The sequence below is a fragment of the Geospiza fortis genome, unplaced genomic scaffold (genome assembly GCF_000277835.1).
Source record: "Geospiza fortis unplaced genomic scaffold, GeoFor_1.0 scaffold53, whole genome shotgun sequence".
NCBI classification, from domain to species: Eukaryota; Metazoa; Chordata; class Aves; order Passeriformes; family Thraupidae; genus Geospiza; species Geospiza fortis.
This window is the reverse complement of record NW_005054305.1, coordinates 1,998,664-2,011,730: the sequence shown is the minus strand read 5'-3', so window position 1 is coordinate 2,011,730 and position 13,067 is coordinate 1,998,664. Positions and strand designations below refer to the sequence as shown.

Below are 13,067 nucleotides of genomic sequence, written 5' to 3'. Positions count from 1 at the left end.
TATTACAGAAGAAGCTGGGTTGTATTGCTCTGTTTTGAAGACCACAACATAGATGTGAAAACTGGCTTTTATCTTGTATACATTAAACAAACCACAGTCTGGTTTCACTGTAGTTGTACTGCAAAGATCAAGAAATCAGCAAATCTATAAGTAACCCTGATCATGAAAACACCAAAAGAAAACTTTTCAAACTATCATCTTCAGTGTATTCAACTGTAACAGATTATATGGCTGTCTGAGGAGCTGCAAAGATCACTGATGAAATGCCTGAAACTCTTAATTGAAACACTGAACTTATGCCATCACTATGCTATTTGTACATTACTACTAAAGCATCACCAATAAAAAATTTTGTAATAGGCAAGCTTTGGTATTTGTTGGTCTGCAGTATTTTCAGCTTAGTGGGAAGCTCATAAAAACATTTTGGGCCTTTTTCACCTGGATGCCCATTTGCAACTTCTGAACATTTCTAATGGAACAAGAAGATAAAAATGGAACAAGAAGAGTTATCAGCAAAGCTTTAATAGGGATAAGCAAACGATTGCTTCTTTTCTAGGTGCTAAACACATGCTCAGTCAAAAAGGACAGAGAAAGCTCATGAGTGCATAGGGGGCTGAGATGGAGGTATCTGCTGCTTTCCCAGGTGCTGGGGGTACCTTGGCTTATACTGCCCAATTCATCCCCATAAAATGACAGCCTAGACTCTAACAGTTAAAAGTGATTTGGTCAAAGGAACTTCCACTAATATGGCGCTACATTTAATTTGAGATGCAGAAGAGTAACAGCAAATGCTGCTGTTGCATGCATCTTTATTTGATCTTGCCACATGAGTAGTACTTCTTTTTTTTCTTTCTAATTCAGGTTTTTAGAGAGTCTGGAACCACAGCTTAACATATATAAGACCACAGAATCACTTAGGTTAGAAGAGACCTTACAGATCATCTCATTCCAGCCCTTGCCATGGAAATTCATCATCATGAACTGTATATTTGCAATATAAGATATGTTACAGATCTGAACAATACAGTACTTATTTCAACACCAGTTACCAACATTAGACATACAAAAAATGTATTCTTATGCTGAAAAGTTAGCATATAGGGTATTATTCATTACCAACCTACATATAAAATGTTGGGTTTTATGCAGTACTTTGCTCACAGAATTTTTGCAGATGCTCATCAGTACTATCTGAGAATGCAACATACAATAACAGATCTATTTGGAAAATCTACAAGATAGAAGTACATTTAAACAAGATAAGCCAACGCCTCATTGTATAAAAAATTTCCAGATTTAGCAGTCTTAACTGCAAAAGCATCCTTGCACTCTGTTTTAAAAAACACGAACAAAAACTAGAGAAGATTCTCTGCCAGCAGCTGCAATTTCACAGCAGAACGAGGCAAATGAAGAAGGTTGAAGGCTTGTGGGATATTGGTAGGGTGGATTTGTTTGTTTAGTCTTTCAGGGTTTGTTTGTTAAGATTTTATAGAAACAACTAGTTAGGCAGAAAAAATTAGAAAGGCTACTCCACAATCTGCATAAGTACATTTAAGTTAAATTGCTACAATCCCACTTTTTTCCCTGCACTTCAGTTCCTGCATTATGTTGGCTGTACAGACACATCACTTTCTAGCAAGTGAAACAACCTGCCAGACTCCTGATTTGGCAAGTTTGCTTTCAGACAGATCAATGAGATAATCCAACCTACCCCGCAACTTCATGATCACTAGAAGCAATAGGAGTAAGGGAAAGACAAAGCCAGAGCTGCAAGGAGGGCACGCCGCCCTTTCCAGAAGCAAAGTCTTAGATCAGCATAAACTTATCAGCAATCCTATCACCAGAGGTTGTAATGATTCACTGCACTTTCTACTACAGGTTTTTCTACTTTCATGCCATTCTCCTCCCTCAACTCAGGTTTCCACTGTCTCAGTGTGACATGGTTTCATAATGTATTTTACAGTAATCCTGGCTTGAAGTATTCTCACATACACACACACCACCTCCACCTCCACATACTCCTCTCCAGACTCCTAACCCTGGCTCAACTAACCCATTCACCTGTCTCCTGTTAGAGCCTCAAATAGTTGAAGGAACAATTCAGATTTAAAGATAGCTTCCGTGGCAAAGTTTTCTTTCAAGACTGAGTAGTCTGACATGCATTTTACAACATAACAGAAGAAAAACCACATTTTACTAAATCCCTTTCTTGTCCTGCTGACTACCACCTCTGCTCAAAAAAAGCTCCCACAAAAAGTGGTCCCAACACAGCATCTGAAAGGTCATCCCCTTCTGCTGGATTATTTCTCATATGGAATAGTACTCCAAGCCTGCTCACTGTGAAGCCATAGAAACATTTGTACCAACATAGTGCAAGAAGTAACACAGGAGCAGGACAGCACTATTTTTGGCAACCATAAGATCATAAGTGCACGTCAGCGCACAACTTCAAGCCAAATCAGCTCCCTGATCTGATTCACAGCATACTCACTGTGCAGTACAGAGAGAACCACTGGAAGAATGAAGAAGGAAGTATCTATCTCTCAGGAACAAGCAACAGGAAGAGAGTATTACCTTAGACTGGTACTACTGAGCACACTGTACCTTGAATTTAGAGTTGCAGACAGAATTCGTATCTGATCAATGGTCTAGTTAGTAAAAGTTTAAGAAGGTAGGCTGTTCCTTCTTTTTGCTTCTCAGATTTTCAAGCATCTCTTGCTTTTGAAAAATCAGTTTCAATATACATGTAAACAAAGAAACAATGAGATATATACATTTACATGGAATTCACAAGAACGTATTGCACAACATTGTGCAATCTTTGTCTTCAATGAATAATTATGAAAACAAAGAGAAAAGAAAAAATGTGACTTCAACCAGAAAGCAACAGAAGTTACAGGGTAAGCAGTAACCAAGCACAGGATAAAATCAACACAAAAAGAAGCACCGAGGGAAGTATAAATGCAATATACTGGTTTGCTTAGGACTTCGCAATTCACTCTCTACCCTACCATACTGAACTTTGTAACTACTAATTACATCAATATTAACTGAATGGTATTTTGATTTAATAAGTTTGTTTCATTATAGATTGAGATATTTTCACCTTTTTCATCTTTCTTGCTCCCAAGCAAAGATTTTGTCTGCAAAATACAGAGGAAGTCTTGAAGTATTTGGGTTCCCGACTGTTGTATTTAAATGCTAAATTTCAGTTATTCTTTTTTTAAAAAAACATTGCATATACTCCCCATGAATATGAAAATCCCTCTTCATATTTTGAATGCGCAGTTATTAGTCTTGCCATGAGCCAATTTTGTAAACATGAAAGATTAATGCAATGAGCTGTTCCCTTGATTTCTTCTTTTTTTTCTTTTCTTCTAAAACAATTCAGTTTTTTTAAAGAACAGTAGCACCTAATTTATACATGCATTTATTTTCTTTAGATGTAATTCTATGGATAAGCATTAGAAACAAAATATTATGGCATTATTAAACATAATGGTGTGCAACGATATGAATTTACTAATTAAAGTTTTTTCAAATAATTTCTAACTTGATTTGAATATGGAAATGCAGGGCTACAAATGGGCACTGACTTCTTATTTATAAAATAACTGTATAATTTGCAATTGAAAACTTCGACTGAGGCTGCTCAGACCTTGGGTTAATCGACATGTTAGTCACGGCATTTTTCAGTGATCAAGAAACCAGGTTACACAACCTGCCATGGCAGCGCAGGATATTTATTGTTCTACCCAAATGTTTCTAAGTATAGTGACAACCTCATCAGGGTTTACTAGTAGCAGCGCAAGCTCAGTGAAAACCTGGGAAATCTAACTGGAAACATGAGAGAGAGCTTTATTTGGCAGTGCTAAAAAAACCTGGGGACAAATGGCTAAGCGGCGGTGGAAGTGCAGGCTGCACAATCAATAGGCAGAGAGCCGGATAGAGGCTCCCTTCGCTGCCGGATCGACAATCGACAGCTGAGAGACTATTTTTTGCAATGGTTGACTAAATATGGTCAGGGAAGAGAGAGGCACAAGAGAGCCTGTTTGCCTGGGAGTGCATGTTTCAAATGCTTAGCTGCCTATAAAGCCGTAACAGTTTTGCTCGTGCCCTCTAAGTGGGAAATACGGTTGGTGACTTCTGTAGTGTGTGTGCGGGAGCCCTGACCTCGCGAGCAGACTTGACCTCTGAAGATGGAAAGTAGCTTCAACACAGACCTGCCTACAGTTAAGCCTGGAAACATAACCTCAAGCAAGAAAAGATGCAGTGCAATATCTAAGGAACTAGAAGAAACCAATATTTGCCGGGGGAGGGGGGAGACGATCGCTATTTTTTTGGTGCCTTTTTCTAATTTTTTTTTTTTTGGAAGCAACTCCAACTTTTGGGGGCTTGGTTTTGGTCTTTTGTTGGGTTTTTATTTTTCTTTTTGCCTGTGATTATCTTCATCTGACAGTGGGCTAAGTTCACCTTCCCTTGGCTTCCTAGCATCTATCCTTGGAGTCTTAACTCTCAGTCCAGCAGACATAAGGTATAATTTCTATACAACATCATCCATATTTTGGCATTCAAAAGAAAGGAAGAAGGTGCCAATTAGGCACTCATCTTCATGCCTTTTTTTTTTCTTTTAAGTTTTATCTATTTAAGGTGGTGAGGTACTGTATGCACCGACATTCGCCCCCCCTTGCCTCCCCCTCCCATGTAACGAAGAGCTGATTCAGCGAATAGAGTGAGAGCACTCAGGATGAGATGGCTGCTGCTGATGTGTCTCTAGGTCATTACCTCTCTTCCAACTGCAAATGCTGCATGATACTAAGCTTACAGGTAACAGAACATCAGGAGACCTGCATTATTCTGCACGTTTAAAGGATGCCTATGACTTTCTGCATGTATATCTTATTTACTAGACTGTTTTTTTAATTGTTGTATTAATCCCTCTACTCTGGGAACAGCTTAATTTTGAGTGTGCTGAAGTACCAAGCATTTGTAGTGTAAAGAGCAGGTCGAAAGAAAACAACTGTTAGTCCAAATTTCATAGCAAAAAAAAAAAAAGGGGAAGAAACAAAAAAAAAAAAATCCCAACTTGCTTAGTAGGCAGAATTCTTTTTAAAGAAGATAAACTAGTAAATTGCAATGCCATTAACTGGTTGTTCATTTCAGTGAAATATATTCTTATCTTCCTATGCACAACTAAAAATGTAAAAACTTGAAAAAGAAAACCTAATAAACAGTGTGGTAGTGCAATGCTGAGTTCTCAAATAGGTCTCGGCAAAATTTTCAAGGTGCTTTATATCAGACGTACATGAAAACAGCCTACTTAAAAACTAGAATGTGACTGCTGTGATTCTAATGCTGCATTGCTGATTCTCCTTGTACTACTGTGCTAGCTACTGCTACACTCTGATTTGCTCTCTATCAGCTGCACTAGGTTTTTGTCATGAGCTGCAGAAATTCTTACTTCCTCTGCTCTCAGCTTTCTTCACAACTATTACAGTTACTAATTGTTCAGCTTATTTCAAATTCACCTTCTAATGCTATACAGACAAAGCTTACTCATTACTGTAACCCAAACCAGCTCCTGAAATACAGATTAAGCAACCATAAGCTATATCTGACAGTCCTTCAGAAGTCAAAGCTGTACTGCACATCAAATATTTAACCACAGCTCCAAACCAAGTCGCACAAAATCTTACGAAACAGGGTTAAACTTGGGGTTTGTTTCTATGAGGTTTTTTTGTTTGGTTTGGATTAATTTTTTAGTTAATTATTTTAGCTGTCATAAATATTTCAAGGGTGGACAAGACTTTGACTGAAGCAGGTGAGTGCCAGTTTTAAAAAACGAGAAAAGCTGCTTGCAGAAATGTTGAATAGGTATTAGCTTTCACATGTGACCTTTGGCCTAACAATCCAAATCCTGTCACAGCAGTTAGAGGCTGTTTTCTTAATTCAATGTCATCATCTTTAGGATAAGTAGGATCACTGGTGACATGTGCTTTTGTGTTTGGGTTGGGTTTTTTGTGGGCTTTTTTTTTGTTTGTTTAGCTTTATTTTTTGTTTTGTTGTTTTTTAAATCACTCTGAAATACAGTGTAAATAAGGATAAACCTGCAAAGAGTTTGCAGAATAATGGATGCGATACAAAAAGCATAGAAGTGGGATTTGGGGTAAGAAAATAAGTTTGTAACTGCTATTTTATATCAGTCTATGCTTCCCTTCAGGACATTAGATGCAAACGGTACCCCAGCATGAAGATCTGCTAGAAGACCTGGGAAGAAGCTGAAGTTTTTACAGTGGACTACAACTACGAATTCTAAGAAAAGACATTGCAAACCCACCAGCAATTCAACTCTCTACTTAAACACAGTCACTTAGAAGAGCAAGAGGCTGCAAAAATATGGAAAAGCACTTCTATCATCAGTGCCATCCCAAAATAATGAACTATGCCCAGCTTTAAGACACTGTGCAGGTAAATTGCATTGCAAAGTTCAGTTAGCATAGTAAGTTTATTTTCTACCATCAGTTTATCAGAACTGTTGTCCTTCCAAAGAACTGTCAGCCAGTTTTACCTAAGGACAGCAAGAAAAAGCAGCAAAATACCTTTTAGGTTCATCTGACAGGCAGTCAAGCAACTCTGTATGTACCTGCTCAGAGCACATACTTCTTTATGTACCCATATGAACATACAATGCTATGGAATGTAAAGAAGTATGTATTTTTGGCAGGCAAGGAACGACCAGTAAGAGGAAACTAAACAGCTGCTGGAAGAAACAGGTTTCCCTCTTGTTTGAATGACATTCATGTGACAAATTGGCTTGCTAAGGGTCAGCTGGTATTGCCAAAATAACTCATACTTGTTAGTAACAAATCACAAAACATTAAATTAAGTGACTATAAAAGTGGGTAGGAAGAATTGTTAACAGCTGATAAGCAGAATATTAGTTGCAAGCAGAATTCAAAGCAAGGCTGGAAATGAAACCTCAAAATGCACCAATTAAGACTGCAGCATAGCTGCAAAATTAATCATTACCAGTACTCCTCACTTCATAGATCTTAAACTAAACTTAAAAGGCTAGTTATCAAAATGCATCTCATAAAAACAAGCCACTGTTATAGTAATCACAGCCTGTTCTGTGTACTTCAGATGGTAGCATTTAAATTTACATGTACAATAGATAGAACAATTAATCCACAGGTTGCTACTGACACAAGTATTAACAGCTAAGAAATTACAGTGTGATCTACAAAAAATGACAGCCAAAATAACTGAGTATAACTTCTGCCATTTAATAAGACTTAAGTTAAAATTTTCTCCAAATCAGCACTTATTATGCTCACTGAGCTCTTCGATACAAAGTGCAGTGTCAGGTTTATGCACAGAAAGTGACAATACAGAGATTTCTAGGCCAGAGTTGCTAGTCAGCGGATTAAAGCTATTGACAGATTCCTAAATGAAAACACAAATGACAGTTACAGCCTAAAAGGTAAGTTATCTTAAATACTATTTTCAAATTAGCTGAATTTATTTTAAATTCAAATTTAAGAAAATTGGACATTAAAAATATTTTAAGAACTACATGAGAAATAGTCCCGCAATACTTTCAAGTTCTAAAACTGATATTAATTAAAATACACTGATGCATACCATCCCTAAGTAAGGATACTCAACATCAAATCCAGGAACAAGGGAAAAACATGAGGACAGAACTCCCCACTCATCAATCCAGCCATTTCTATTCATGACAGCAGCCGTCTAAAAGCAGTTATTAAATAGGATATGTCCATGATAAATAGGCACATTTGGCCCAGATTAAAGATTCTAACTGTAGCCCTTTGCTTACTAAAATGTCTGTGAGGAAAAAAACTCCAACCAAAACAAAGAAGAAAAATAAACAAAGGCAATACACGATTTTTAGATGGAGAACTTATTTTTAAATACTCGCATAATTCTCAAACAGCTAATAATATACACAGCCTGATATTTTTAACACCTGAGATTACATATTAATATATATATGCAAGCAGAAATATTACCTTACCTGCTTAAGAAAGCAAAGTTTCAATACTTTTTTTAAAGCTCTTTCTCTTACGAGCAGATATTTTGACACGAAGGCTACAGTATCTTAACATCTAAATTAAAATTGGTTTATAGTGGGAAACAAATCAAATTGCAGTAGCTTTTCTGAATAAAGCAAGGCCACTAAACTCAATCATGCTCACAGAAGCAATTTGGTATAACTAGCAGTTTCACTGAGGGGTTAATTGCTAAGCATTTTCTTCTTTTCCTGATGAGTTCCTGCGCTCAGCACCAATTGATTTAGCTTCTTCTATAAAATGGGACAGATTTTTTTAACAGTTTTAATTTATCCTAGAGGTTTTTGGTAACAATTTATCATACTGTGTTCTCCCTTGTATAACATTGCAATGTTATTCTGACACAAAATGACAGTTCAGAGTGATACAAAAGTTAAAATTATATGTTGACATTGCTTCCTGCTAGTTCATGTTAGCATATCTCTAAGAATACATACCCAGTCACTCTAAAATGTCACATCCATCACTTAGATCAGCTGTTCAATTTTAACCGAGCACACGTTGAACTTTGGGCATCTGCTGACACAGTTGTAACTCAAACATTTCAACTGTGTGACTGACAGGGATAACAGATGCTGACATTATCAAATGCTACACGGCTTTTTTTCCACAGCCGTTTTTCGTCCCGATATGGCCAGTACATGAAACTGTATTGCCATCCAAAGCACACTTGAGCAGCTGTATCTGTAAAACAGTTCCTCTATAACTGGTAAAAATAGAAACTCATTTTATAGCCATCTTGATGCTTAAGTCCAAGCGACACACCTGCTACATTTCTATTAGGATACATAGTGTTGGGGAATATATTTACATGAATCTTCTCACCATCATCAGACTAAGCAACAAACACACGCCGACTATCCTTGACATACTCATTACTAGAGAATGGTTTGAACTAAGGTTGTCCCCTAATTTCCACTGCAGTCAAAGCTCAGAAAGAATTCAGTATGACATAAAAAAACGTTTGTGAGCTCGCACAATTTTGTATTAAGGACTTTAGTTGAGAAGAAATCAGATGCAACCCCAGATAAATCTTTAAAAGCTGTGTTCTTCTGGCATTAAACGTTTTTACATATGCTACCAAGGTAAAAAAAATTAAATTTATCCTGCTATATTATATAATCATTCCTAAAAAGTTAATACTCACCAGAGATATAGCAATGGAATTGAAAGCACTTGGCATTTATATTTGTGCTAACCAACTACAGCATAAAAGCAGCTGCAAAAGGGAACCTGCCAGAAAATGAGTGAGGGAAAGGAGGGGAGGAGGGTGACAAGGAAACTGAAACATTCTTCCCCAGCAAAGTTTAACATAAAGGAGAAAGGGAGCTCTATCTATTTCTGATAGAAACTTTAAGACCACAGTTTCTAACCTATTCTAAAATTTGATTACACTAGACAGGAAAAAGTTTAAACTGTAACTATGATTTGATTTAAGACTCATCCAAATATCCTCAAGGAAATACTCAAGGACACAACAAATCTGTACAGGCCTTTCTGGTATACAGCTTTTAATTGTGCCATCTCCAAATTAGGAAAGAGTTAAAATTTTGCATTGACAAGAAACAAATTGTGTAACACAGAAGAAAGCAGCATGTTCTTTGTGCACTGCTCATGTGCTTTAAAATATGTTACTGAATTATAAGCTTCCTGCACTCCAATGCTTTGCTAAAGCTGGTAAAATGGAACCAAATCACCTCTTCAATGGATTTGGTCCCCTTCAACCAGCTGTAGCTATGCATTGATCACTACAGGATTTCTCATGTTGTTAAAACTGGACACAAAACCTGCTCAGAGCAATTGTGTAGTCCTCTCTCCAGTCCAGCTCCACTTCTAGGCAGCCTGAAGATGGAAGGTAACCAGGAGTGTAGCAAATTCTGTATTACAAAATTTCAAGTCTGTATTTGTAAATAAATAGCTACTGGTGTTTAACATTTTGTCCATATGCAGTAAAAATCATCTCTTACAACATTTATAAAGAAGATAGGTAAGCAGTGAAATAAACACTTCCCAATGATTTATTGTCTCTTGTATTCTTCCTCAAGTCTGGTGCCCTTTCTAGCAGAACAGGCCAAAAAAACCCAAAACCCAAAAAGAAACAATCATGAACAGTACTGGCAGGGCAAGTTTACTTTCTGGGCACCCCTCTCCCCTTTTTTATGTTGTACAAAGAAGGAAACTCCACAGGGCAGGAACTGAATTTGCCATTTTGTATCTCTTGGGAATATTATTTATCACTTAAAGATAATAAATTTGTTAGTGACCTCAACAGCTACAGGCTAATCTGCCACCTAATAATAGGTCTGCTCATGGAGATTATACTCTTCCTCCAAACCAACTTGAACAAAAGTATTCTTCCAAAGCATTTTCTGACATAATACTTTAATAAGAGGTTTTAAAAACAGACTCTCTTTGCACTTAGCTTCAACTGAGCTTAACCTACATTTACTGTCAGAACTGCAAATACAAAAGCAAAAAACCACTTTGACTGGTTTAGAAAATAATTGTACCACTCTCATTTCCTCAGAACTTATCTCTCTGAGACCTCCACGACAACACAGCCCGTGAGTCCTGCAGACACCTCCCGAAGACACTCATTAATACTACGTAGAAGTGAGAAACCCCACCTCTCAATTAAATTGCTGGAGTTAGAAATCTCACTGCCAACCTGTTCAAACCATCTGCAAATCTAAAAAAAAAAAACTGAGATCTCCTAAATAATAAGAAAACCATGGGGGAAAATTACAATTCTATTTTAAACCCCAATCTCCCGCTTGCCAGTTTAGGAACATAAAGATGACATACTTCTCACTATTGGAGAGCAATACCTAAAATCTGTATCTTACTCCAGGACTTTAATTTTTTTATTTAAAGTCCAGCAGAATTGATTGCTCTGAAGAACTAATCATACACGTGTGTGAAGTCAGGTCAGCTCCAAAAGCAGCCTCTATTTAAGATGCTAGCTGCAGAGTGAATAAAGCTCTCTTCACAAGATACAATGCAAATCTAAAACTAACTGGGGCAACGGATATAAAATACGCCTACACTTCACAGTCATGTCTTCAGCTCAAAATCTGAAGTCACAGGTATGCGAATAGATCAAACATAAGCAAGAGATGATAACATGGCAAAAATAACCAATCTGTACAGTATTTTCAAATTTTACTCTCCTTTTTTCTGTCTGAAAAAAATCTCATTAACACTGAAGAGGCAAAGTCTGCCAAGCTTTGAGGCTCACAGTACTTTGAAAAAAGTCCAAAATAAATGCACTTTTAATATGACTGACTCAGTTAAAAATCACAAACAAGAAACCATGTATTAAATAAAAGTTTAACTTTCCCTTATTTAATTTAAAATTTCTTTTTAGCTCTATCTCCCATGCACAAGTTTAAAGCTACCTACAGCATAAACTAACATTCATTCTACATTTCAATATTATACATCAGGACAAAAACTAGAAGTTCTCTCTGTGCCAATTCACAAGGTACAAAGAGAAGCAAAACATGAAAAGGAGAAATATTCTACTAAGAATAGGATGCTCTCTGAAACACATTGTACCTTGACTTGTGGAAAACACAGCCAAACTGCCACGGAAGATAAAGTGCTGAGAAAATCTCAGCAGTATTTGACATACATCGCTATCTTTCTTATATTATTTATCCAATATTCAAACATTTAAAATAGAATGTATTTGTTTTCACATGAAAAACTAAAAACTTTGGAATGTTCTTCTCAGCATAATTTGTAGGTTTTTTTCTTGGGACATTTATCTCCCTATTATTTATAAAGGTCAGAACTCAAGAAACAAGAAGTCTTGCTCTGAAAATTAAATTGGTTCCAAATATCTATTTGACATCAACTAGAAAAAATACTACAGAAATCCACCTCCATTTATTGTGATAACTCATGCACTTAACACATGCATTTATTTTACTATCCTCAACAAGGACAATGCATGTGAACTTCATTAATTCTAGCATACATATGTTTAAATGCTTAGAATTATAGCTATGCACATAAATGCATACACATTTATATACACATATGAAAACATCTTTAACTCTTATAAAATAATACAGAAATTCAATAATATATCTATATATTTGAATATAAGAAGAATTTAATGCATTGTATTAATGTAAGGCACCACATCCTGAAGCCACAAAAACTCCAGTGTAGGTGGAGCAGGGAAGCTTAGATGAGGAAAGACAGGTCTTAAAGTTTCTAGCAGAACCTATTACATACAGCCTGTGACCCATACTAGTAACAACCTAATGATGAGGGGGTTATTTTTAACAGTGTTTTAAATAGTTTGTGCTTACTGCATTTAATACATCAGTAATAGCCATTGTTCTATATCAGATTAGAAAAACAAAGTGGTAAATACAAAAACTTCGGTTTCATTCAGAAACAGGCAAGTGGCAAAACTACAAAATCAGCAATGAAACAAAGGAGTATCACTGAAGTCTTAAGGAATATAAAACTCAACTCCTAGGTGAATGAAACTATCATGACAATTTTTGGCCAGAGGGAGAAATCAAAACAGATTTATTTTGGTTTCATTTTAAATTATTTCTTCCCAGGCTGATGGATAAAATATCTAATGCTGTGAGCATTTTAAACTACTGCTTCTGTGATGGGAGACAAAATTCCTTTTCCACATGCTTGAGCAGTGCTCAGATGGAACTGCAACCAAAAGAGAGTATTAAATATCTGTTTTAGATACTAGTGAAACCCCTTGTATGGAGGGAACCCACACAGCATTCAAATCACTAATATGGGAAACATTTTCCAATACTTCCAACAAAAACTTTTGTAAAGGAGGAAGGATTCTGGTTAAAACTGCACTATACTTCACATTCTACCAACCATCAAATTGATCCAGTCTGAACTATAACTTGGATCCCTCCATCAAACGAATGGTCTGTCACTTCTAAAATATTCGCCCACAGAAAAATCTCCAGCACATGTCTA

The 13,067-nt window shown here is 36.5% G+C and overlaps 1 protein-coding gene and 1 long non-coding RNA gene across 2 annotated transcripts in view; one reads left to right on the top strand and one right to left on the bottom strand.

The window, feature by feature from the left end:
* MIB1 (mindbomb E3 ubiquitin protein ligase 1) overlaps positions 1-13,067 on the bottom strand; it is a 77,275-nt gene that overhangs the window by 29,387 nt on the left and 34,821 nt on the right. The window lies entirely within an intron of this gene.
* On the top strand, positions 4,034-11,229 carry LOC115949535. Its single transcript, XR_004082982.1, has 3 exons — positions 4,034-4,827; positions 6,221-6,468; positions 10,621-11,229. It is a non-coding gene; the product is annotated as an uncharacterized LOC115949535 (long non-coding RNA).